This window comes from Mobula hypostoma, chromosome 4 (genome assembly GCF_963921235.1).
Source record: "Mobula hypostoma chromosome 4, sMobHyp1.1, whole genome shotgun sequence".
NCBI classification, from domain to species: domain Eukaryota; kingdom Metazoa; phylum Chordata; class Chondrichthyes; order Myliobatiformes; family Myliobatidae; genus Mobula; species Mobula hypostoma.
Window position 1 is genome coordinate 42,736,470 of NC_086100.1, and position 25,772 is coordinate 42,762,241.

Below are 25,772 nucleotides of genomic sequence, written 5' to 3' on the forward strand. Positions count from 1 at the left end.
TTGTGAGTACAGTCAGTGAAGGGGCACGTGTGGTTGAGTGAAGTTATCTCCTGTAGTTCAAGAGCCTGATGGTTGAAGGATAATAACTGTTCCTGAACTTGGTAGTGTGGGTCATGAGGCTCCTGTACCTTCTTCTAGATGGCAATAGTGAGAAGAGAGCATGGCTGAATGGTGGTGGTCTTTGATGATGGATGCTGCTTTCTTGCGACAGCACTCTGTGTAGCATCTTTCGGGATGGTGATGGCCTAGATGGGGTATCTGGCCAAGTAGTCCATCACAGTGGATGTACTGTAAGTGCTATCGCAAGGTAGTCATTGAGGCAGGTTACCATGCTCTTCTTAGGCGCCAGTGTAATTGAAGCCTGCTTGAAGCAACCGGGTACCTCAGACTGCTAAGGCGAGAGGTTAGAGATATCGGTGAACACTCCAGCCAACTGATCAGCACAGATCTTTACTACTCGACTAGGTAACCCATCTGAGCTGGATACTTTCGGTGGGTTCACCTTCCTAAAGGATGCTCTCACGTCAGTCTCAGAGACTGATATCACAAGGTCAACTGGGGGCTGTGGGAGCTCCTGAAGGTTCCTCCATGTTTTGATGGTCAAAGTGACCATAAGAGGCATTGAGCTCATCTGGGAGTGAAGGCTTGTCACCTTTGTCACTTGGTTTCACTTTATAGAAGGTGATAGCATTCAAGTCCTGTCAAAGCTGCGGAGCATCCTTCAGTGATTTCATCCCCCTGATGGCTGTAAGGAGTTTGTATGTTCTCCCCATGACCGTGTGGGTTTCCTCTCACAGTCCAAAGACGTACCGGTTCCAAGATTAATTGGTCATTGAAAATTGTCCTGTGTTTAGGCTAGAATTAAATCAGGGAATTGCTGGGCAGCGCACCTCAAAAGGGCAAAAAGGCCTATTCCACGCTGTATCTAAATAAATAAAAAGTTTGGGTTGCAGCTGCCAATTCGCTATACCTGAATGCCTTTGCGAATCTTGTGGTTCATTCAGGGCTTTTGGTTGAGAAGACTGAATAATTTTGAGGGGACATACTCATCTCCAAATGTTTTTATAAAATCAGTGACAACTGTGGTATATTCGTTCAGATCCCCTGATGAGTCCTTGAACATGGCCCAGTTCGCCAACACAAAGCAATCCCGTATCTGCATCACTGCCTCCCACAACCACCTCTTTTCTGTTCTTGTCTGTGGAGCCTTGCTCTTTAGCCTCTGCCTGTATGCAGATAGGCAGAGGACAGCCAAGTGTTCAGATTTCCCTAAATCTGGTTTAGGCATGAAATGGTAGGCATTGTAGTACTGGTTGAGTGTTTTGGGACTCCTGGTGCTGCAGTGATATGTTGATAACAATTGGGCAGAGATTTCTTCAAGCATGCCTGATTGAAGGCTCTGGTAATGATTTGAAGGGCATTGGGATATGCTGTTTCTTGTTGGCTGATGGCAGCACTCGGTACCTCGAGTGCCTGCTTAATGTTGGCCTTTGACGGTATGAAAACTGTGATCATGGTCACAGAGGAGAACTCTCCTGGTAAGTAGAATGGTCAGCACTTAATCATCAGGTGTTCCAGGTTGTGGAACAAGACCTCTGCGTCCAAGCACCACAAAGAGCTTATCATGAAACACAGACCCCTATCTTTTGCCTTCTCTGAATCAGCAGTCCAGTCCATCCTGAGTATAGAGAAGCCCTCAGGTCTTACTGACGTACCCTGCGTGTCTGGAGTAAGCCATGTCTCCTTGAAACAGAGAACACAGCAATTCCTCACTTCTCCCCAATACAGCAATCTTTTCCTTAGGTCCTCAATCCTGTTCTTCATTGATTGTACATTTGCCATCAAGATGGTAGGCAGACGAAGTTTCATACTGCAGTGTTTTAGCCTAACTTGAGTCCTCCCTTCCTCCCCCTCTTTCAGCTGTGGCGCAGTACCTTTGTCCACATAAAGGTGCTGTACCTGCAACCTTGAGAGTTAAGTTCCCAAGTCATTCACAAGATTGTGAAATTGCTCGTTCATTAAGATGGTTCAAAAGTACGTTACTTGAAGAGAAATTACAGGCTGTAGATTGCAGTGAGAGTAGTTCAGAAGAAGTGTACTTCGAAGTTTTGTAAGCTGCCCGCAACACATTGCCTTGTATATGGTGGTCTGCTTATAAACCTTAGCGCGCTGCGTCATGCGCCTGCGCAGTGCAGAGCCTTCTCCTCCACGCTGACAGAGTTTGTCATCAATACCTGTAACCAGCTGGAAGCCCGAAAGAGTTTATTTGACATAGTTCATCTCTTCAGAGCATTCCAAAAAAACAATATCTTGAGAACTTTTGAAAAGGATGAGAACAACTGATGTGTCCAACCAAGTAGAGTTCACTGCCAAGAAGGCCCACCAGTGCCTTTACTTCCTGAGAAAACTAAAGAAATTTGGCCTGTTCCCTAAAACCCTCACTAATTTTTATAGATGCTCCATAGAAAGCATTCTTCTAGGGTGCATCACAACCTGGTATGAAAGTTGTCCTGTCCAAGACCGAAAGAAGCTGCAGAAGATCGTGAACACGGCGCAGCACATCACACAAACTAATCTTCCGTCCTTGGACTCACCTTACACCACACACTGTCGGAGCAGTGCTGCCAGGATAATCAAGGACACGACCCACCCAGCCAACACACTTTTCGTCCCTCTTCCCTCCGGGAGAAGGCTCAGGAGCTTGAAGACTCGTACGGCCAGATTTGGGAACAGCTTCTTTCCAATTGTGATAAGATTGCTGAACGGATCCTGACCCAGATGTGGGCCATACCCTCCAAATATCCGGACCCGCCTCTCGGTTTTTTGCACTACCTTGCTTTCCATTTTTCTATTTTCTATGTATGATTTATAATTTAAATTCTTAATATTTACTAATTTTTAATATTTTTAATATTTAATATTTGTAATCCAGGGAGCGGGAAGCGCAGAATCAAATACCGCTGTTATGATTGTACATTCTAGTATCAATTGTTTGGTGATAATAAAATATAAAGTAAGTATAAAGTATAAAAGTGTCTATATTTCTCAAAGGTTCTGGAATGATTTCTGATCACTCAACCATTAGAATTGGGAAGGTTGGAAGTTTAAGATCCTATGTATACCACACTGCACCTCATACTGAAAATAAAGCAATGGTGAAGTCCTGCAGTCATTATTTTCTTCCTTTCATTAACGTCAAAGATGATTAAATGTGAGAAAATCCTAGATTATGAATTATTTGGCTGTGCACATTATAGACATACAGCAGGCCCTCTAGCCCAACTGGTCCTCGCTGACGACAGCATCCTCCTCGCTAGTCCTGGATGCTTTTGTTCGGCCCATAGCCCGAGCTGTCCCCTCCATTGTACCTATCCACATGCCTTTTAATCGTTGCATCTGTACTGACTTTAACCACTTTCTCTAGCAGCTCATTTCAAGTACTCACTTCCCTCTGTGTAAAGAAGTTACCTCTCAGGTCTCTTTTAAATCTCTTCCCTTTTATCTTGTATCTGTGCCCTCTAGTTTTTGACTCCCCAAATCCTCCACTTGATCCATGTCTCTCATGATTTTATAAATTTCTCTGAGTTTCCCACCTCATTCTCCTGCACTGTAGGGGATAAACATCCATTGTGGCCGATCTCTCTCTGTATTCAAGCCCTCTAGTCCAGACAGCATCCTCATAAATCTTTTCTGTACCTTCTCCAGCTTGACAATGTCTTTCCTATAACAGGATCACCAAAAATGTATGCAATACTACAAATGTGGCTGACCAATGACTTGAAACTCCAACATAGTGCCTCTTCTCTTAAAGTCAAAGCCCTGAGTGATGAATGGCTTTTTCACCATCCTGTTTACTTAGCAGCTGGTTTGAGAGAAATGTGCATTTGTGCTACCAGATCCCTCTGTTCCACAGCACTTGTTAGTGCCCTGCCGTTCAATGTATAAGTCATACCTGGGTTTGACTGTCCAAGATACAGCAACTCACACTTAGGGAAGTTGAAATCCATTTGTCATTCCTCACTCGATCTCCCTAACTGATCAAGATCTGTTTGTAATTCATTGTAACCTGCTTTACTGCCACCAACAACCCGTAGTTTGTTATCACTGGCTAGTTGCATCAAAATTATTTACATAAGTTATGAATAACAGAGGTCCCAATGCTGATACTTGCAGCACCATGCCACTCACAGGCCTCCGATCAGAGGAATACCCTTCATCCATCATCCTCTGCTTCCTATCAACATGCCAGTTCTGAAACCATTTCAGCAGCTCCCCATGAATCCCATGCAACCTACCTTCAACATCAGCCTGCCCTGTGGGACCTTATCAAATGCCCTGCTAAAGTCCACATAGACATTAATGTCAAAGACTCATTTTGTTTTATTTTGAAGACAAGTGCTTTCTCCAAAAACAGTGTGATGTACTTGCAACTGGTGTGATCTTTCTAGTCCTCTTCATCTCCGGCATTGCGTATGATAACGTAGTCTTTGTTGCCAGTGAATGAGCATCATGGCCAGTTAAAAATAGAAACTCAGCAAAATATATGAAAGGGAATGACTTTAGCTACAACCCTCTGGCTACCATCTGCCCTCTGATTAAAGTAGTTACTGTGACTTGCATTATGTATGGTAAGTAAACAAACATCAATTAATTGCTTTGTATCTTGATGGGTTTACAATTTTCAGGAGTAATCAAAGTAACGGATTGTTTAAACCACAAGTATGGCATATATTTTTAATGTAAATTATCAATGTATTTAATATTTGAGTATTATGATCATTTGATTTTTAAGATTTGAGGTAACAATAAGAATGCTTATCAATAATTATTGTACTACATCATTGATCTTTATACTCAAATCTAGAAATACTAGTTAGTAATGCATGTACTATCCCAATAGATTATTATAACAAAGGTACAGCTTACTTCTGTTTGAGAACAGTGTGAATCACTGATATCACATGATTTTAACGTTCATTAACACTTTTTATTTTGCTTTAAATGAATGTGTGATTATTTCTGTGTATTTCATTATATTCACTTGGTGATAACTAAGAAATTTAAATCCACATTCTCAGCTGCTAAATTTTGAAATGAGATTAAATATTTAAATATTCTTGCCCAACGCCATTTAAATTTGTACATTTCGTATCCTCACTCTTGCCTCAAGATGTATAGAGCATGGAAATAGGCCCTTGGGCCCAACTGGTAAAACTATTCCAGTTTGCTTTTGTTTGCCCCATATGCTTCTAAACCTTTCCAATCCATGTACCTGCCCAACTGTTCTAAATGTTTTTATTGTACCTGACCCTACCACTTTCTCTGGTAGCTTGTTTCATATCCATACCGGTCTCTATTTCGCCCTTAAGTAAAAAGTCACCCCTCAAGTTCCTGTTAAATGCTAATTCCACCCCCCCCCCATTTCTTGTGTCAGGATCCATAGAAATCCCTGATTGATTAATGCAAATCAGCAGTTTGTATTCTATCTTCAGCTTCCAAAAAGTGCCAGCTGATGCAAAAATATTAAGTAACTAGAACTGAAATTTGTTGAAAGATAGTCATTTAAAGCTGTTTTTAAACTTCCTTTTCACATACCTGTGGAGCAGTGTGCAACATCATTGTCTAATCATGCATGTTCACATACAGGGGGTTGGGCTCCATGCAATAAGATAATTTTACTTTAGTAACATTATATTTCTTGTTAACAATGCAGGTGGTATTAAAAAAAGTTAGCTTAATCACTTGGATATTCATTTTTAATCTCAGAGTTATTGTTAAATTAATACTTATATAATAAAAAATATATATTTGCCTTACAAAGGGAAACAATAAATCAATTATGAGAATCATGAGGCTAAAGCCATAGTTGTAAAAACTATGTCTTTATTTTACACAACGGCTTCTAATTACTTGTGCGTCAATGCAGGATGGAGCAAGTTAGATGCATGTCCGTGGCAAAAAAAAAGACTATTTTTTCTATATTAATGCCTAATCACCAATTCTGCAGGCTGGAACTGCTATTGGTGCTTTGGCGTGTTAATTATATGTATGTCTCTGAATAATTTTGTTCTCTTTGATTAATGGAGGTAGACAAGGTATTGTTCACTTACAAAAGCATGTTTTCTTAGTCTACAGTTGCTGTTCAGTTCATTCCTTTCCCTTCAAAATGAATGTCAATGCCACTATTTTTCATGTTCCACTTCAAAATAATAGCACATGGTATAAAGGTTCTGTTTAATGCGCCAAATTGCTATTGCAAATGAAAAGACTTGAGGGATGTGCCCACGACTGCATTTCATTGCTTTGTGATAACAGTTGTGTTGTGGTCAGTGCACGGGTGTGTGAATGTTATGTTCCAGTTGTGTGACTGATAAAAGTTTGAGTCGGCTGCAGAAACAAAACAGAAACAAGTTGAAGCTCTGAGGATAATGAAGCTTGTGGTTTGCAAGTACATGCGTCTAGTTGTGCAAAGTAATAGATCACAATAAAATATAGGCACATGTTGGATACAATTATGCTTTTGATACATTATAACTATTGAATCTTTGCCTTTGGATTTCTTGGTGGTGCAGAAATTAGTTTCAACAAGTTTGTAACTGCTTATGAAAACAATTTTCAAATAACATTACACTTCTATTCTGGACAGTTCAGTTTTTAACTCAAAATTCTCATTATCTAATATATTATATATAGCTTTTCCATGTGCTTTAGTCTCCATGCAGAAGCTTTCATTTGCCAAGTCACCAACATGTGAGTGTACAGAGACTAGCAATCTATATACCGTGACAGAACTACTTCCTCTTAACAGTAATAAGAATTGTTAAAATTTACTTCAGGTTTGAATATACTCTACAGGTTCACAGCAGTTACGAAAATCGGCAAGAAAGATCTCAAACTAAATTAATAAACCTGGTAATACTTAACAAATTTAAAGTATCTACAGTAAAATGCATTGTGCATTACATTCTTGTTAAAATTTTAGGTTGAAATTTGGCCTTTTAATAAAGATGTTAAACAGGAGTATGGCATTTATATGTGCTTCTGTCATCCAGGGTGCTTCTGCTTGGACTATCTTGACTTTTCCCCTGATGGAAATATATCTAGTATACCTCAATTATCTCTCTTAAAGCTCCCAATATTAATCCATTGTTTTAATTGCCAAATTTTGACTTTAATTCAGTTAGGTTGGACTCCCATTCTGCTTATTTAATTAGCTCTATTTGAATCTACAATATTTGATTCTTCCTGTTCATTAACTGTTCTGAACATAATAAGATTATGATTAGTGTTCATTGATTGCTATCCAACTGAATCATCTGCCTCTTGTCTCACCTTGTTCCTGTAACAAGATCCAATATTACTTTTTTCTTCTTCAAACATGAATCATTCTAATCACAAAAATTCCAGTGCACATTTCAGGAATGTCTACCTTTCTTTACCTCTTACCTGATGTTTTCTCAAGCTAGTGCCATTACATTTCCCTATGATTTTTACTGTCTTAAATTTGCCAGCTTCTCTTTCGTATTATTTTTTGGCCTTCAGCATTGAAATGGTTTAGGCATATAGCCATGTTGGTAGTTTTGCTTTTTGAGTAAGAAAGTTAGGAATTCAAGCCCCACTCCAGAGACTTGATTAGGAAATCTAGGGTGACACTGCAGACAGTAGAGAGTATTGCACCAGTGAAAATGACTTATTTTGAATGAGACATTAACCCAAGCTCTGTCAGGTTTACCTGAACATAAAGAAACCACAATGCTACATTGAGTTCGAGAAAGTCCTGTCTAAGGTCTTTGGCAAAGTTTAATACCAAAGTTTCAATGCAAATTATTTGGTCATTACTTTGTTGTAATGTATTAATTGCCTGTGGTATTTCTACTTTAAACTGTTAAGGAAACTTTTAACATACTTCGTTGGCTGTGAAGCTTTTAGTGATGTTCTGAAATTACACAAGCTGCAATGTTTTTTATGCCTATGTGGCAAATACGCTATTTATTTTAAACATTTATCTTCTAGTTCCAAAGGTAATAATACAATTTCACATACTTAACAAGCAGAGCTGTCATCTTGGCACTGTCCTTTTTACAGTTTAAAGTTCATTAGCTTTGATCTGTGAATCTGTCTTCCTCTGTTCTTAAATGACATTCAATGCTTACTCCAAGGTCTTTTCAAGAAATATTCATTTGGATGGAAGAAGCAGTAGCTATTGCTGAACCAATAGAACATTAAGTTTTGTCAAGTTTTTAATATAATTGAATTAATACTTTTAGACGATAGCCTGTTTCTTCAGTCTTCGAGAAAGAATTTATCTGAGTGATATCAGAGCTCAATTAAGGGTTAAGTCATAACGTTACATTTATTAATTTCTGTGAGATTGCTATTTCAAGGGATGATGAGGTTCTATTGTCTGCATTCACAGAAATTACTAATTTTAGGAGAAGTGGGAAAAAAAATAGTAATCATAAAATGAGCACTGTGTGAAAACGGAAAATAGTTTTCACACACGAGATGGAAATCTGGAACTCCCTCAAAAGGCCGTGGGTGCTGAATCAATTTGAATTGAAACTTGAGTTCAATTGATTCCAAGAGATATGGAACAGAAGCAGATGTGGAGTTCAGGTGCAGCGTAGCCACGATTCAATTAATTGGAGGAGCAGGTTTGAGGAGCTGAAGGGTCTAATCTTGTTGAATTACAATAAAACTTATTGTAGGCAGTTCTCTTGTGACATTACTGATGGAAAACTGGAAAGTACCGAACATTTTAAGGACAGAAGCCGTATTCAATGTAACACTCAATGTATTATGCCACTGCAACAGTGGAATTTTATTTAAGCCAAGTTATTTTGTTAAGACCATCAAGTCTAATTGATACAGATAAAGGCAGCCTGAAGTTGCTGGGAGTTTGCTTTGTAAAGCCAGAAACTTTGCAGATTGAAATGTACTTGTCAGCTAGTTCACAGCTTAGAAGCATCCTGCAGTTTAGTATTATTTTACCTCTGTAATAGAGTGTGATATTTGTGTCTTTGATGTACCTTTTTTAATACGTAACGTGCTGTTCTCCCTCGGTAGCATTCACTTTGAGTTGAATAATATGCTATTTTTATAGGGAGTAAACCATCTTGCCATATAATGCAAATCATATTAATTCTCTGCTGCAGTTAGCTTTGTTTCCTCAAAGTAACTGGAGGATTTGTGACTTAACCCACCTGCAGAGCATTATTGTATTTGAATGGAGAATTCATGAAATCTTGCTCCGAATACTTGAATCTATTCCCATTAACCATCTAGCCAAATGACTTAACTGATTATTGATTATGTTAAAAGATGTTGTCGCCTGATATTGACACATTGACTCAGATGCTGCACTTCTTTTAACATTTACTGTCAGTTGCCATCTCTTCACAAATACCCATGACCCATTTTTATTTGCGGGATACTGCACCACTCCAACCTGCCAATGTATTTCCAACCGCCCGGTGCTTTTCATACTCCTCATACATGTTGTAGTCTTCTAAGTTTGAGGTGTTTGTAACCTAACTAATTGTTTGTATGGAAATGTGAATTTAACAAATCCTTTCTTGCACTGTCTTTGGCTCCTCAAACTTGTTTTGTATAGGTGACTGCACCATATTTCACAAACTTGTCTTTAACTGGAAGCAACAGTACAGGACTGTAATTCCCTGGTTACATAGAACATAGAATAGTATAGCACATTACAGGCCCTTCGGCCCACAATGTTGTGCTGACCCTCAAACCCTGCCTCCCATATAACCCGCCACCTTAAATTTCTCCATATTCCTGTCTAGTAGTCTCTTAAACTTCACTAGTGTATCTGCCTCCACCACTGACTGAGGCAGTGCATTCCACACACCAACCACTCTCTGAGTAAAAAACCTTCCTCTAATATTCCCCTTGAACCTCCCACCCCTTACCTTAAAGCCATGTCCTCTTGTACTGAGCAGTGGTGCCCTGGGGAAGAGGCGCTGGCTATCCACTCTATCTGTTCCTCTTATTATCTTGTACACCTCTATCATGTCTCCTCTTATTCTGCTTCTCTCCAAAGAGTAAAGCCCTAGCTCCCTGAATCTCTGATCATAATGCATACTCTCTAAACCAGGCAGCATCCTGGTAAATCTTCTCTGTACCCTTTCCAGTGCTTCCACATCCTTCCTATAGTGACGCAACCAGAACTGGACACAATACTCCCAAGTATGGCCGAACCAGAGTTTTATCATTACCTTGCGACTCTTAAACTCTATCCCTCGACTTATGAAAGCTAACACCCCATAAGCTTTCTTAACTACCCTATCTACCTCTGAGGCAACTTTCAGAGATCTGTGGACATGTACCCCCAGATCCCTCTGCTCCTCCACACTACCAAGTATCCTGCCATTTACTTTGTACTCTGCCTTGGAGTTTGTCCTTCCAAAGTGTACCACCTCACACTTCTCCGGGTTGAACTCCATCTGCCACTTCTCAGCCCACTTCTGCATCCTACTAATGTCTCTCTGTAATCTTTGACAATCCTCTACACTATCTACAACACCACCAACCTTTGTGTTGTCTGCAAACTTGTCAACCCACCCTTCTCTCCCCACATCCAGGTTGTTAATAAAAATAGTAAAGTAGTGGTCTCAGAACTGATCCTTGTGGGACACCACTAGTCACAACCCTCCAATCTGAATGTATTCCCGCCACCACGACCCTCTGCCTTCTGCAGGTAAGCCAATTCTGAATCCACTTGGCCAAACTTCCCTGGATCCCATGCCTTCTGACTTTCTAAATAAGCTTACTGTGTGGAAACTTGTCAAATGCTTTACTAAAATCCATGTAGATCACATCCACTGCACTACCCTCATCTATATGCCTGATCACCTCCTCAACGTACTCTATCAGGCTTGTTAGACATGATCTGCCCTTCACAAAGCCATGCTGACTGTGCCTGATCAGACCATGATTCTCTAAATGCCCATAGATCCTATCTCTAAGAATCTTTTCCGACAGCTTTCCCACCACAGACGTAAGGCTCACTGGTCTATAATTACCCGTTCTATCCCTACTACCTTTTTTGAACAAGGAGACAACATTTGCCTCCCTCCAACCCTCCGGTACCATTCCTGTGGACAACGAGGACATAAAGATCCTAGCCAGAGGCTCAGCAATCTCTTCCCTCGCCTCGTGGAGCAGCCTGGGGAATATTCCGTCAGGCCCCGAGGACATATCCGTCCTAATTACCCGTTCTATCCCTACTACCTTTTTTGAACAAGGAGACAACATTTGCCTCCCTCCAACCCTCCGGTACCATTCCTGTGGACAGCGAGGACATAAAGATCCTAGCCAGAGGCTCAGCAATCTCTTCTCTCGCCTCGTGGAGCAGCCTGGGGAATATTCCGTCAGGCCCCGAGGACATATCCGTCCTAATGTATTTTAACAACTCCAACACCTCCTCTCCCTTAATATCAACATGCTCCAGAACATCAACCTCACTCATATTGTCCTCACAATCATAAAGTTCCCTCTCATTGGTGAATATCGAAGAGAAGTATTCATTGAGGACCTCACTCACTTCCACAGCCTCCAGGCACATCTTCCCACTTTTATCTCTAATCGGTCCTACCTTCACTCCTGTCATCCCTCTGTTCTTCACATAATTAAAGAATGCCTTGGGGTTTTCCTTTACCCTACTCGCCAAGGCTTTCTCATGCCCCCTTCTTGCTCTTCTCAGCCCCTTCTTAAGTTCCTTTCTTGCTTCCCTGTATTCCTCAATAGACCCATCTGATCCTTGCTTCCTAAACCTCACGTATGCTGCCTTCTTCCACCTGACTAGATTTTCCACCTCACTTGTCACCCATGGTTCCTTCACCCTGCCATTCTTTATCTTTATCCCTAACATCCTGCAAGAGATTTCTAAACATCGACCACATGTCCATAGTATATTTCCCTGCAAAAACATAATCCCAATTCACACCTGCAAGTTCTAGCCTTATAGCCTCATAATTTGCCCTTCCCCAATTAAAAATTTTCCTGTCCTCTCTGATTCTATCCTTTTCCATGATAATGCTAAAGGCCAGGGAGCGGCGGTCACTGTCCCCCAGATGCTCACCGACTGAGAGATCTGTGACATGACCCGGTTCATTACCATGTACTAGATCTAGTATGTCATTCCCCCTAGTCGGCCTGTCCACATACTGTGACAGGAATCCGTCCTAAACACACTTAACAAACTCTGCCCCGTCTAAACCCTTGGAACTAATCAGGTGCCAATCAATATTAGGGAAGTTAAAGTCACCCATGATAACAACCCTGTTACCTTTGCACCTTTCCAAATTCTGCCTCCCAATCTGCTCCTCTATATCTCTGCTGCTACCAGGGGGCCTATAGAATACCCCCAATAGAGTAACTGCTCCCTTCCTGTTCCTGACTTCTACCCATACTGACTCAAAAGAGAATCCTGCTGCATTACCCACCCTTTCTGTAGCTGTAATAGTATCCCTGACTAGTAATGCCACCCTTCCTCCCCTTCCCCCCCCCCATCCCTTTAAAAGCACTGAAATCCAGGAATATTGGGAATCCATTCCTGCCCTGGTTCCATTCTTAACTCTCCAGTCATAGCCAGAGAATCAGCTTTAGTGCCTCATCTTCCAGCACCCTCACCATCTTCCCTGGCTTTCCCTTGAACACCTTCTGCTTTTTATTTTGCAATCTTGTGAATCGCACAATCAGTCCTTCTGTTATTTGCAGCTGTATTTCATCTGCCAAAATCTTTACCTTTGGACTCAGGTCCAAGAACTTTTCTGCTTGTCTTTCCTTATTTACAAGTACATTGGAACCCATGTGTTTGGGTGAGTCTTTGGCTAACTACCCAAATGCATTTTATATGAGTTGGTGTTGATTTTAATTGTTTGGAGGTGGTTTTTTTCTGAAGTACTTTCTGATGATTTTGCTGCCTTGAAGTTGTAATATAAATGGTTCTTAAAGATACTTAGTGATAATTCCCCAAGCAACACACAAAATTCTGGAGGAAATCAGCAGGCCAGGCAGCATCTATGGAAGAGTACAGTCAACGTTTGGGGCTGAGACCCTTCAGCAGGACTGGGGAAAAAAAGATGAAGAGTCAGAGTAAGAAGGTGTGGGGAGGGGAAGAACAAGCACAAGGTGATAGGTGAAACCTGGGGTGGGGAGCGGTGAAGTAAAGAGCTGGGAAGTTGATTGGTGAAAGAGATACAGGCTGGAGAAAGGGAAATCATTTGAGAAGAGGACAGAAGGCCATGGAAGAAGGGGAAGGGTGAGGAGCACCAGAGGGAGGTGATGGTCAGGTAAGGAGATATGGTGAGAGAGGGAAATGGGGATGGGAAATGGTGGGGGGAGGCATTACCAGAAGTACAAGAAATCGATGTTCATGCAATCAAGTTGGAGGCTACCCAGGCAGAATATAAGGTGTTGCTCCTTCAGCCTGAGTGTGGCCTCATCATGACAGTAGAGGAGGCCATGGGCTGATTTGTCAGTGAAGCCATCTCCCAATCAATGTCGGGTCTCTCTGATATACAGGAGGCCAAACGAAGAGCACCGGATACAGTAGATGACCCCAAAAAACTCACAGGTGAAGTTTTGCCTCACTTGGAAGGACTGTTTGGGGCCCTGAATGGTAGTGAAGGAGAAGGTGTAGCACTTGTTTGACTTGCCAAGAGGGAAATTGGTAGGGAGAAACAAATGGACATGGAGGTTGTGTAGGGAGCCCGATCCTGCAGAAAGCTGAATGTGAAGGATGTGCTTGGTGGCGGGATTCTGTTGGAGATAGCGGAAGTTACGGAGAATCAAGTGCTGAATGCAGAGGCTGGTGGTGTAGTCGGTGAGGACAAGAGGAACCATATCCTTGGCGGGGTGAGAGCAGACGTGTGTGAAATAGAAGAGATACGGATGAGGGCAGCATTGATGGAGGAGAAAGGAATGCCCCTTTCTTTGAAAGAGAAGGAAATCTTCGTTTTGGAATGAAAAGCTCATCCTGAGAGCAGATGCGATGGAGACAGAGAGAAGGGGATGTCATTTCTCCTAACCTATGGTGAATTAACTTGTGAATTGAACATGACAGATGTTTACAAAAGGATTTGTGTTACTTAAATTGGTACAAAATAATTAGAGATTTGTATTTACTCTCAATCTGATTTGCACACAAGTACTATGCTGGCTTCTGTTAGAACATTACACAACATTAAAGTTGTACTTTGAGCATTCAGTTGTATGTGCCACAAGAATAACAGTGTTTGCCTCAGTTATAATAGCCTCTGTTTATTAGTCCAGATAAGTTACCAAGTTACACATACTTTTCTTGATTTGCATGAAACTTCTCATCAGATCAAATGGACAGCTGTTCTGGACCTCGAGATTTGTAAAACAGATTTAGTTTTAAATGTGCATTCTGTAAAAAACAATATATAAAATATCTGCTTTGTGTTTTTCTGCTTCGGGTGTTGGATTCAAGAAGAAATTATTTTTAATATGTGTGGGTTGATTTCTCCTATCTCTTATTCAAATCTGTTAGCTGTAGCCTAATAGCTACTGCCATCTAGTGAAATGATTATGCACTGATTACACTGGACAACAAGGATTTTGCTTCACAAATACTGTTGGGTGTATCTTATGGATTCAAGGTTGCTGATCATGAAAATCACCATGAAATTTCATGATCATGCACCATTTTTTAAAATTGCCTCTATTTGTTATTTCAATTCATAGTTCAAGTTAATAAAAATGTTGTCTACAGTGTAAGCTGAAAAGTTTTCTGCCTTGCCCATGCATGTGTGGGCATGCTTAGGCAGGGCAAATGCTGCATGGCAGGGAAATTTTTAGAAAGGCCCTAAATTCCCATGAAGGATTTCAATATTTGAGACAGATGTTTCCCAGAATAACTATCCAAAGATGAAGGAAGGCATTATTGTTGATCAACAAATCAAACAAGTCAACAATGACAGGCAATTCAAAGAACTTCTAGTAGGACCAGAGAAAATCACATGGAAGACATTCAAGGATGTTGTTGAAAATTTTCTTGGTAGCTACAGAGCACCAAACTACATACAGTTGGTTGACAACATGCTTCAAATATGCAGAACTATGAAGTGCAGCATGTCACTAAAGATTCACTTTCTGCATTTCCATTTAGATGACTTCCCTGCAAATCTTGGCGTTGTCAGTAATGACCACGGTGAAAGGTTTCACTAGATTATTGTGGTCATGAGAAATGGTATCGGGGCAACTGGAATCCATCAATGCCAGCTGTTTATTGTTGGACACTTAAGCAAGAAGCCTCAGACATGGAGTACAAATTAAAATCATGAACAAAGCATTTTAGCTTAGTTTAACTGTTGCAAAGCATCAGAACAGTTATGTAATTAAACACATTACAGAAACATAGAAAACCTACAGCATAATACAGGCCCTTCAGCCCACAATACTGCGCCGAATGCACCAGCTGTACACAGGAGATAAGGTCCCTTTCATTCTGGTACGGAGTGAAGTAGATGGTAAATCCTGCCCACCAAGCAACTTTCATGCAACTTGTAACCCCAATAAAGCTGTGTGCTTTCTTCCTTTGGAGATCTCTGACAAGGAAGTTGGAAGCATAGTCAATAATAAATATTAAACATATTAATAAATTTTAGGTGTTCTTTGCTGTTTCTGGGTACAGGACATAGGAGCAGAATTAGGCCAATCAGCCCAACGAGTCTGCTCTGCCATTCCATCATGGCTGATTTATTATTGCTATCAACCCCATTTTCCTGCCTTCTTCCCATAATCATTGATGCCCTGACTAACCAAGAACCTATCCACCTCTGTTTTAAATATTCTCAATGACTTGGCCTTCTCAGCCATCCATAGCAATTAAGTCCAACGATTCACAAGCTTCTGGCTAAAGAATTTCTTCCTCATCTCTGTTAATGGACATCCCTCTACTCTGAGGCTGTGCCCTCTGTTCCTAGACTCACGCACTATAAGAAACATTCTCTTCACATCCACTCTATCTAGGCTTTTCAATCTTGGATAGATTTCACTGAGGACCCCTCCCCCTCATTCTTCTAAACTCCAGCAAGCATGAAACACTCCTCACATTTACCTTTTCATTCCCAGAGTCATTCTTATGAACCTCCACTGGACCCTCTCCAATGTCAGCACATCTTTTCTTAGATAAAGGGCCCAAAACTGGTTATTATACTCCAAGAGCACTCTCGTCAATGTATAAAGCCTTAGCATCACATCCTTGTTCTTGTATTCTGGTTCCCTTGAAATGAATGCTAACGTTGCATTTGCCTTCCTTACCAACAACTCAGCCTGCGTTAATCTTTATGGAATCCTGCACACAGACTCTGAAATTTTTGAATTTTTTTTCCCCATTTAGAAAATAGTCTACACCTTTATCCTTTCTACCTAGGTACATGACCATACACTTCCCTACACTATATTCCATCTGCCACTTCTCTGCCCATTCTCCCAATCTAGGCAAGTCCTTCTGCAGACTCCCTGCTTCCCCAGTTCTACCTGTCCCTCCACCTATTTTTGTATCGTCTGCAAACTGTGCCACAAAGCCATCAATTCCATCATCCAAAGTGTTGACATATAACATGAAAAGAAGCGGTCCCAATATCAACCCCTGCAGAACACCACTAATCACCAGCAGCCAACCAGAGTAGGCCAGCTTTATTCCTAATCTGTCCATGCTCGTGTTATTTCCTGTATTCCCCTTATCTTGTTAAGCAGCCTCACCCGTGGCATCTTCTCAAAGGCCTTCTGAAAATCCAAGTGAACAACATCCACCGACTTTTTTTGTCTGTGCTGTTTGTTATTTCTTCAAAGAATTCCAACAGGCAAGATTTCTCCTTAAGAAAAACTATGCCGACTCTGGACTACTTTATCATGTGCCTCCCAGTACTCCAAGGCCCCATCCTTAATAATGAACTCTAATATCTTACCAACCACTAACTAGCCTGTGATATCCTATTTTTTTCCCTCCTTCCCTCATAAGGAGTGAAGTGACATTTATTATTTACTAGTCCTCCAGAACCATTCCAGAATCTAGTGATTCTTGAAAGATTATTACTAATGCCTGCACAATATCTTCAGCCACCTCTTTCAGAACCCTGGAGTGCAGAGCATCTGGTCCAGGTGACTTATCAACTTTCAGATCTTTCAACTTCTCAAGCACCACCTCCTTAGTCAAAGCAAGTACACTCACTTATGTCTCCATGATGCTCTTGAATTTCTGGCAAATTGCTAGTGTCTTCCACAGTGAAGACTGACTGCAAGTACTTTTCAGTTCATCTACCATTTCTTTGTCACCGATTACTACTTCGCCAGCAGTTTGATAGCCACTTACCTCTTTTTCACTCTTAATATATCTGTAAAAAAGAAACCTTTTGGTATTTTCTTTGATATTATTGGCTAACTAACCTTCATATTTTGTCCTTTCCCTCCTTATGGTTTTTTTTATGTCTTCTGTTGGTTTTTAGAAGCTTTCCAATCCTCTAACTTCCCACTAATTTTTGCTGGATTATCTGCTCTCTCTTTTGCTTTTATGCTCTTTTTGATTTACCTTGTTAACCACAGTTGCCTCATTCTCCCTTTAGAATGCCTCTTCATCTTTTGAATAATCTATCCCACGCCGTCGGAATTGCACCCAGATACACCAGCCATGGCTTTTCTGCCATTATCTCTACTAGTGCCCCCTTTCAATGAACTTAGGCCAGCTCCTCTCTTATGCCTCTCTATTTCCCCCTACTCTATTGTATGATTCTTTTTCTGAAAAAAGTGTATTAAAATGCTCTGAAAATCTGCTGTAAAATTAAAAATTATTTGTCACATGTACATTGAAATACAATGAAATGTGTCTTCGTCATTTGAAAGTATTTGTACTGGAGTGCTTGTCATGGAGCGGAGAGAGTGGGAAGAAAAAATTATGATTCTTATGTCTAGCAACAGTAGTAAAATAGCACTTCCAAGTTCAAGCAACACACATAAAAGTTGCTGGTGAACGCAGCAGGCCAGGCAGCATTTCTAGGAAGAGGTGCAGTCGACGTTTCAGGCCGAGACCCTTCGTCAGGACTAACTGAAGGAAGAATGAGTAAGGGATTTGCAAGTTGGAGGGGGAGGGGGAGATCCAAAATGATAGGAGAAGACAGGAGGGGGAGGGATAGAGCCAAGAGCTGGACAGGTGATAGGCAAAAGGGATACGAGAGGATCATGGGACAGGAGGTCCGGGAAGAAAGACAAGGGGGGGGGGACCCAAAGGATGGGGAAGAGGTATATTCAGAGGGACAGAGGGAGAAAAAGGAGAGTGAGAGAAAGAATGTGTGTATAAAAATAAGTAACAGATGGAGTACGAGGGGGAGGTGGGCATTAGCAGAAGTTAGAGAAGTCGATGTTCATGCCATCAGGTTGGAGGCTATCCAGACGGAATATAAGGTGTTGTTCCTCCAACCTAAGTGTGGCTTCATCTTTACAGTAGAGGAGGCCGTGGATAGACATGTCAGAACGGCAATGGGATGTGGAATTAAAACTTCCAAGTTCAAATTGTTTTAACTTGGAGACCAAATTGGTGTTCAAATATTCCCACCAAGCTGTTTCTTTTAAAATCCAGATAATGGATGTTGTTGGTTTGAAAGGTAATTCAAAAAGGGTAATAATTTCAGGCAGTGGATAGGATTCCATTCGAATTTTCTGCTTTTAAAATTCAGGACAAGAGTAGACCAGCTGATCTTCGAGCTTGGTCAGCCATTGACCAAGATCATGGATAGAGCTTTATTTTAGCTGTATTTATCTGCACTATCCCCAAATCCCCTCACATCCCCAGGATGCAGAAGTTTAATGATCCTAATTTTTAATTGACTTCATGACTCCTCTTTCAGCATTGCAAATTCTAAAAACTTGCCACCTGCGTTTTTTCTGAGTACATAAGAACATAAGAAATAGGAGCAGGGGTAGGCCATACGGCCGATTGAGCCTGCCCTGCCATTCAATAAGATCATGGCTGATCTGTCCGTAAACTCAGCTCCATCTACCTGCCTTTTCCCCATAACCCTTAATTCCCTTACTATGTAAAAACCTATCTAATGGTTTCTTAAATATATTTAGTGAAGAAGCCTCAACTGCTTCCCTGGGCAGAGAATTCCACAGATTCACCACCGTCTGGGAAAAACAATTTCTCCTCATCTCCATCCTAAATCTTCTCCCCTGAATCTTGAGGCAATGTCCCCTAGTTCCAGTCTCACCTACCAATGGAAACAACTTTTCTACTTCTATCTTATATATCACTTTCAAAATGTTGTATGTTTCTATAAGATCCCCTCTCATTCTTCTGAATTCCAGAGAGTATGGTCCCAGGTGACTCAATCTCTCCTCATAGGTTAACCCCTTCATCTCTGGAATCAACCTAGTGAACCTCCTCAGCACTGCCTCCAAAGCCAGTATATCCTTCCTCAAGCATGGAGACCAGATGGTCTGCTCTTGATTCTGAGACTCCTTGTTCCCAACTCCTCTGCTAAGGCTAGTAAGCTCCCTGAGTCCACCTTGTCAACCCCTATAATTTTTAAAGATTCAATGAATTCGTCTCTCTTTTTATAAAACTAGAGAATTCAGGTCTCCCTTTATGTGGCAGACTGCCAACTAGGTCTGATAAACCTTCATTTCATTTCTTCTGTGTTCTGAATAAGGAAACTGAAATGGTAGTCGGTATTCCACAATGTGCATCTTTCAGGTATATTATTAAAGAGAGTACTGACAAGGGGACTTAACACAACAATTATCAGTATATATTCTATTCATGATGATCTGATGCAGGAAATTTAAAGAGAGCTAAAATGGTTAGATCCAAGTCATTCTACAAAGGATTCCTGCATCAATGATCCAGAATGATTAACTTCCAAAAATCACCACTTTTTTTTTGTTAAGTATACAGGATAGTTTCTAGTTAATTGGGACACATCGGGACTAGAACATCTTTGCCCAATTTAGTGGCTGCCCCAAATAGCTGAAGTTTCATGGAAATCGTTAAGAAGATATAAAAAAGGCAAGCTGAGTAACAAATTATGAAATACAGAACAAATTAGAACAATACTAACACTACTACAATACTATAAACTCTACTAGTTCCTGATATATCGTTAACAGAGGAATTCATCCAGTGTATGCATTGAACAAAATCAGTGCAAACACCTAGTGCAGATAATGGACTGCCTTCAGACAAAGTTATGGGTGATTGCATCCTTCATTTTCATTGTAGCATTCAAGATGAATATCGATATCTTAATTCTTTGTAGTCCCTGACTTGTTGAAGAGGTGAAATCATCTCATTTTCACTGATGGCCATTTCTGGTCTCTCCAAGCCTGAATGTTTGAAACTGCTGTGAGCAAAACAGTTTGGAATTGTCTTACTGCTTATTTCACACCGGCTGTTAGTGACAAAAATCACTGCTTTTTGAACACAAGCGCGTGCGCGTGCACGCGCGCGCACACACACACACACACCTACCTGACACTATCTAAAAACTCTTCGCTCTAAGCACGGTATAGCGTGTAACAGCCACATAAGTGTGTGCGACTAACGCTATTTGGAACCTGTTCGGCAATAGTCTCCTACCCCAATTGGGGTATAGTGTCCAAAATAAACAGGGAACCCTGACAATTTTCATGATTAGTTTTTATTCTTTGAGAGTTTTTCCAAATAAGTGGATGCCCCAATTAATCAATAGCCCCATTATCCAGAATCCCCTGCAGTAGCGAAGCTGTCCCCTGATTCCCAGTCTTGTCAGTGCTCTAAACTCAATCACTACCTTGATTTAAAGGCAGTTGCACTTGCTTGAAGGCATAAGTTAAGCTCTTCTATCTGTATTTTGATATTTAGTGAAGGATATGCTTGGTGTTGAGTTCATGTTGTTGTTCATGGTACACAGTACCCCATGGATGCCCAGTTTGGAGCTGCCAGATCTGTTATTAGTCTTATTTTGCACCATTACTTTACAAAAAACACAAGGAATGTATCCTGTGTGTGAAGATAGAATTCTGTGTCCATTTCGGCTATACATTGGTCACTTCTAACAATGCAAATTGCAGATAGATCTGCCACAAAGAGATAGGAGAGGGCAAGATTAAGCAGACACTATCTACAACTCACCCAGTCTGATAGTGCAGTAACAGTGTAACAAATCCACACTTGGTAATTTTTCTGAACTGCCTGCCTAGTGTGTATCCTGTACTGTACCCGTGTTACTTTCAATCCCTCTAAGTGTTGCTGAATATAGATAAGCACATTCATAAGTGGTAATCAAAAGGAGGTTGGTTTGCTTCCCTGCCATGGGACTATGATGTTGAGGACTGTCAGGGCTTGTATGCCCTGTTGGGTCTGTGATACGGGAAGCTAACATGTCTCTCAGGCAAGAACCTGCAGAATTTAGTCTATTATTTGAACAGTCTGACTTGCTCACTCACTGAGTCAGTGAGGCTGACTGACAGCTGCTGTTCCTCTGCCTGCTCACTCTCCTATTACAACTGTTCCTGTGATCCTCTCCACACACAGATTTTGTTCATTCCATTTACGACCAGTTCTCATGATTGGAACCCTGATGTAACACCATAAGACATCGGAGCAGAATTAAGCCACATTCACTTCATCTAGGCCAGTGGTCCCCAACCACCGGACCGCGGACCAGTACCGGGCTGCAAAGCATGTGCTACCGGGCCGCAAGGAAATGATATGAGTCAGCTGCACCTTTCCTCATTCCCTGTCACGCCCACTGTTGAACTTGAACACACGCGAGGTCATTACCCATGCATCATCCATGTCAGCGCGGAAAGAAGATCAACTCCTCGAGCTTGCAAATGACGACGGGCTGAAAAGTATGTTTGACATAACATCTCTGCCGGTATTCCAGATCAAAGTCAAGGCTGAATATCCTGAGGTAGCCACGAAAGCACTGAAAACGTTGCTTCCATTTCCAACATATCTCTGCAAAGCGGGCTTTTCTGCAATGAATGCAACGAAAACAAAATTGTGGAATAGACTAGACATAAGGAACCCCCTTCGAGTATCGCTGTCTCTCATCACCCCTCGATGTCTTGTTGCAGGGAACCAAGCCCAGGGCTCCCACTGATTCAGCGATATTGGTGTGTTGCAATGATTTTATATGTTCATACGAGGAAAATATGTGCTGTGTGTTTAATATCCAAATGTTGCTTAAAATGTTATGATGCTATTGATTTATAAGTGACTTATAATTGACTTATCACTATATTCATGCAAGGAAAATATGCACTGTGTCTTTAATATTAAATTCATTAGATAAACCCTTTTAGAAACAAAATTGAGTGTATTAGCCACTTATAAGTGACTTATAGTTGACTTATCACCTATATTCCGGTCGTGATTAACACTCCCGCCCCCCCCCCCCCCCAGTGTTGCCAACTGTTCTGTATTAGCCGGGACAGCCTGTACATTGGGCTAAATTGGTTTCTCCCATATGGGACCTCCCTTGTCCCGTATTTCCCCCGCTAAGGTAGAGCGTTCCTATGAAACCTTTCGTGCCGAAATCGCGTAAAGCAAAGAAGCAATTACCATTAATTTATATGGGAAAAATTTTTGAGCGTTCCCAGACCCAAAAAATAGCCTACCAAATCATACCAAATAACACATAAAATCTAAAATAACACTAACATATAGTAAAAGTACCAATGATATGATAAATACACAGCCTATATAAAGTAGAAATAATGTATGAACAGTGTAGTTTCACTGAACAGAGTCGCCAAAACCGATTTGTAGAAAAATTTGGCACATACATGCATGCGCATGTCATGTATGCACACGGCACACAGGAGCCCACACAAGGCTTCACGGTCATGGTAGTCCCTCCCGGTCGGCCGGTCCACAAGAATATTGTCAATATTAAACCAGTCCGCAGTGCAAAAAAGGTTGGGGACCCCTGATTCTAGGCCTTTCAATATTCAATAGGTTTCAATGAGACCTTGCCACTGCCCCACCCCCACTCCACCACATTATTCTAAATTTGAGCGAGTACGGGCCTAGAGCCCTCAAATTTTCCTCAAACATTAACCCTTTCATTCCTGGGATCATTCTTGTGAACCTCCTCTGACTCTCTCCAATGTTGGCACATCCTTTTTTAGGTAATAGTCCCAAATCTGCTTACAACACTTTTACTTTCAAGTTGTTTAACTTCCATAGTTGCTGTTCTGGGAATTGAATTTGAACAGTTGTTTCAGTAACTAAACAGCTATGCCACAACTATAAGCTTTAGATGCAGTTGGAGAAGGTTCACTCAGTTGATCCTGGGCTGAAGGGGTTGACTTATGAAGAAGGGTTACTCATGCATCTATTGGAATTTAGCAAAATGGAATTTGACTTGGTCACAGAGTCATGTAGCATGGCAACAGGCTTTTTGGCCCAACTGGTCCATGCCAACCAAGAAGCTCATCTAAGTTAGTCCCATTTGCCTGTTTTTGGCCCATGTCCTGCTAATATACCCATCCGAATTGATTGCTCAGTTAATATGTAAACCAGGATTTTCTTTCCTCCATCTTTGGAACTTGTGGTCCCAGAGTACTGAGATTCGGTCTACAGGGCAATGAGGTGTTATGAGGAACAGGTGGCAAAATGCAGCTGAGGCCAGGATCAAATGGCAGATAAAACTGAATGGTTGTCTGTCCTACTTTTATTATTCCTTATATCCACACATTCTTGCAGCAAATTGCAATGTCCTTACATACTGTATATGGTGCCACCACCTATGACATAGTAATTTTATGACTTCGCATTGTACTACGGCAGCAAAACAACAAATTTCATGTCATATAAGACAGTGATAATAAACTTGATTGTGATTCTGCTGCACATTATCTATGAGTCCTTCTCACTCTGAGATAAAGCACTATCTTGCACCATCTCGTGGTACTGTATTTGTCAGCACCAGAAATTAGGCTTACACGTAGCTCAGAAGTACACATAACCTGATTAATCATAAGCACAGGGATTGTGACATTAATTAAAGCAAGGACAGTTCAGAAGGTAGCATAGGACAACGTGATATCAATGCACATATCAAAATGTGCATTGGTGTATTGGTTGGCATTGTTGTTGCCTCACAGATCCAGTGACCCTGTCTCCCTCTGGTCAATGGGTACAAAGTTTGTGCATCTTTTCCTTGACTGAATGGGTTTCTTCTCGGTGTACCATTTTCATCCCACCTCCCAAAAATCTGCTGTAAGTTTAATTGACTACAATAAATTCTCCATTATTGTTGGTTACTAGCAAAATGGCATTTTCTTTAAAAATCAAAGACAGTTTTAATCTCGTTACATAAAAGCAGTATTAATATTTTTTTTTATTTTAACTGGAGTTGTATACACTGAAGTGAACATTAGCTGTTTAATAATGCTTAAAGATGGTGATGATTGTACTGAAAGTTAAATGTTCAGATGGAGAATTGATTATGATTGAACATGTAAAGGTGAGTCAGAATGGGAGTATACCGATGAGCATGAACATGTATGTAGATAAAAATGAAAAAAAGATTTCAGTTTCCTTGACCTGTTCAAGCTGTTAGATTGGATCACCACCTGTATTCAAACTGCCACCACCCACCTCACTCCACCCCATCTTTTAACAATTGACTAAAAAAATTCAGACTGTACAGTCAGATATTGAAACAAGTTGGAAAGCACTTGAGATTTACTACAATGCTGTCTAGGTGAGGAGGCATTAACTGTACAAAGTTGAGAGATACAATTTCAGGTAGAGAACGGTGCAGTAAGTAATAACTTTCAAAACAAGTGTGAACAACGTACATTCATTACAGAATGTGCTGAGAGTGCAGAATAAAAATAGAAATCAGTTACTGTTTGGACAGGCATAAACTAATAAATGAAAAGTAGTACAGAATATTTAAAGGTAAACTGCATTCCGTAAATTTCATCCAATTCTTTTACCTAATGGAGGTACAATGAAGACTGATATCACTTTCTGTATTTTCAAAAGCACTTAAATCATTAGCAAACATAAAGCCCATGGGATTGAAAGGATAGTGGACTGTGGATTGTAAATCAATTAAGTAACAGAATAGATTAAACAGTAAAAAAAAAGTATGAATTTAGAGGATTAAGGAACAAAGAGACTTTGAGATTTTAAAATAATTTTGAAAGTCAGAGAGATTTTTTTAAATGAGGCCCTTGTTTTCATTAATGGATCATTACAGTGTGGAAGAAAACAAGGAAGATATGTTTCAGGATGTATATTGTATACATTTCTCTGACGTTAAATGTACTTTTGAAACCTATTAACCTTCACAAAATGCTGTTGAGGCTCTGGCATTCATTTCTGGGCAGCGCACAGAAGAAAGGATGTCAAGGCTTTGGAGAGGATACAAAAGAGGCTTAGTCGAATAGTACTAGGGATGAGTAACTTCATTTACCTGGTGAATGGTTTATTTTCCTTATAGGTAGTGAAGGGATGATTTGATAGCTGTGTCAAAATCTTGCATGGCTATGAAAGTAAGTAAGGAAACCTGGCATATAGTGATAAAAGAGGCAATAACCAGAAGTTACATGTCTGGTTTTTGAATTGGGCAGAATTAGGAAGTTTATTTTTAGTGCAGCAGTGTGAAAAGATGCTGGAAGTAATACCTTTGAAACTTAGATAATACTCGAAAAGTAAAAGATTTGAAGGCAATGGGACCTGGGAGTGAGACATGAAAGGGGTGGATGTGGAATTACTTTAAAGAATC

General features: G+C 40.7%; 1 protein-coding gene across 1 annotated transcript in view; it reads left to right on the forward strand.

The window, feature by feature from the left end:
* The window catches only part of dis3l2 (DIS3 like 3'-5' exoribonuclease 2), a 349,434-nt gene that overhangs the window by 277,176 nt on the left and 46,486 nt on the right, over positions 1-25,772 (forward strand). The gene's annotated exons all lie outside the window — the stretch shown is intronic.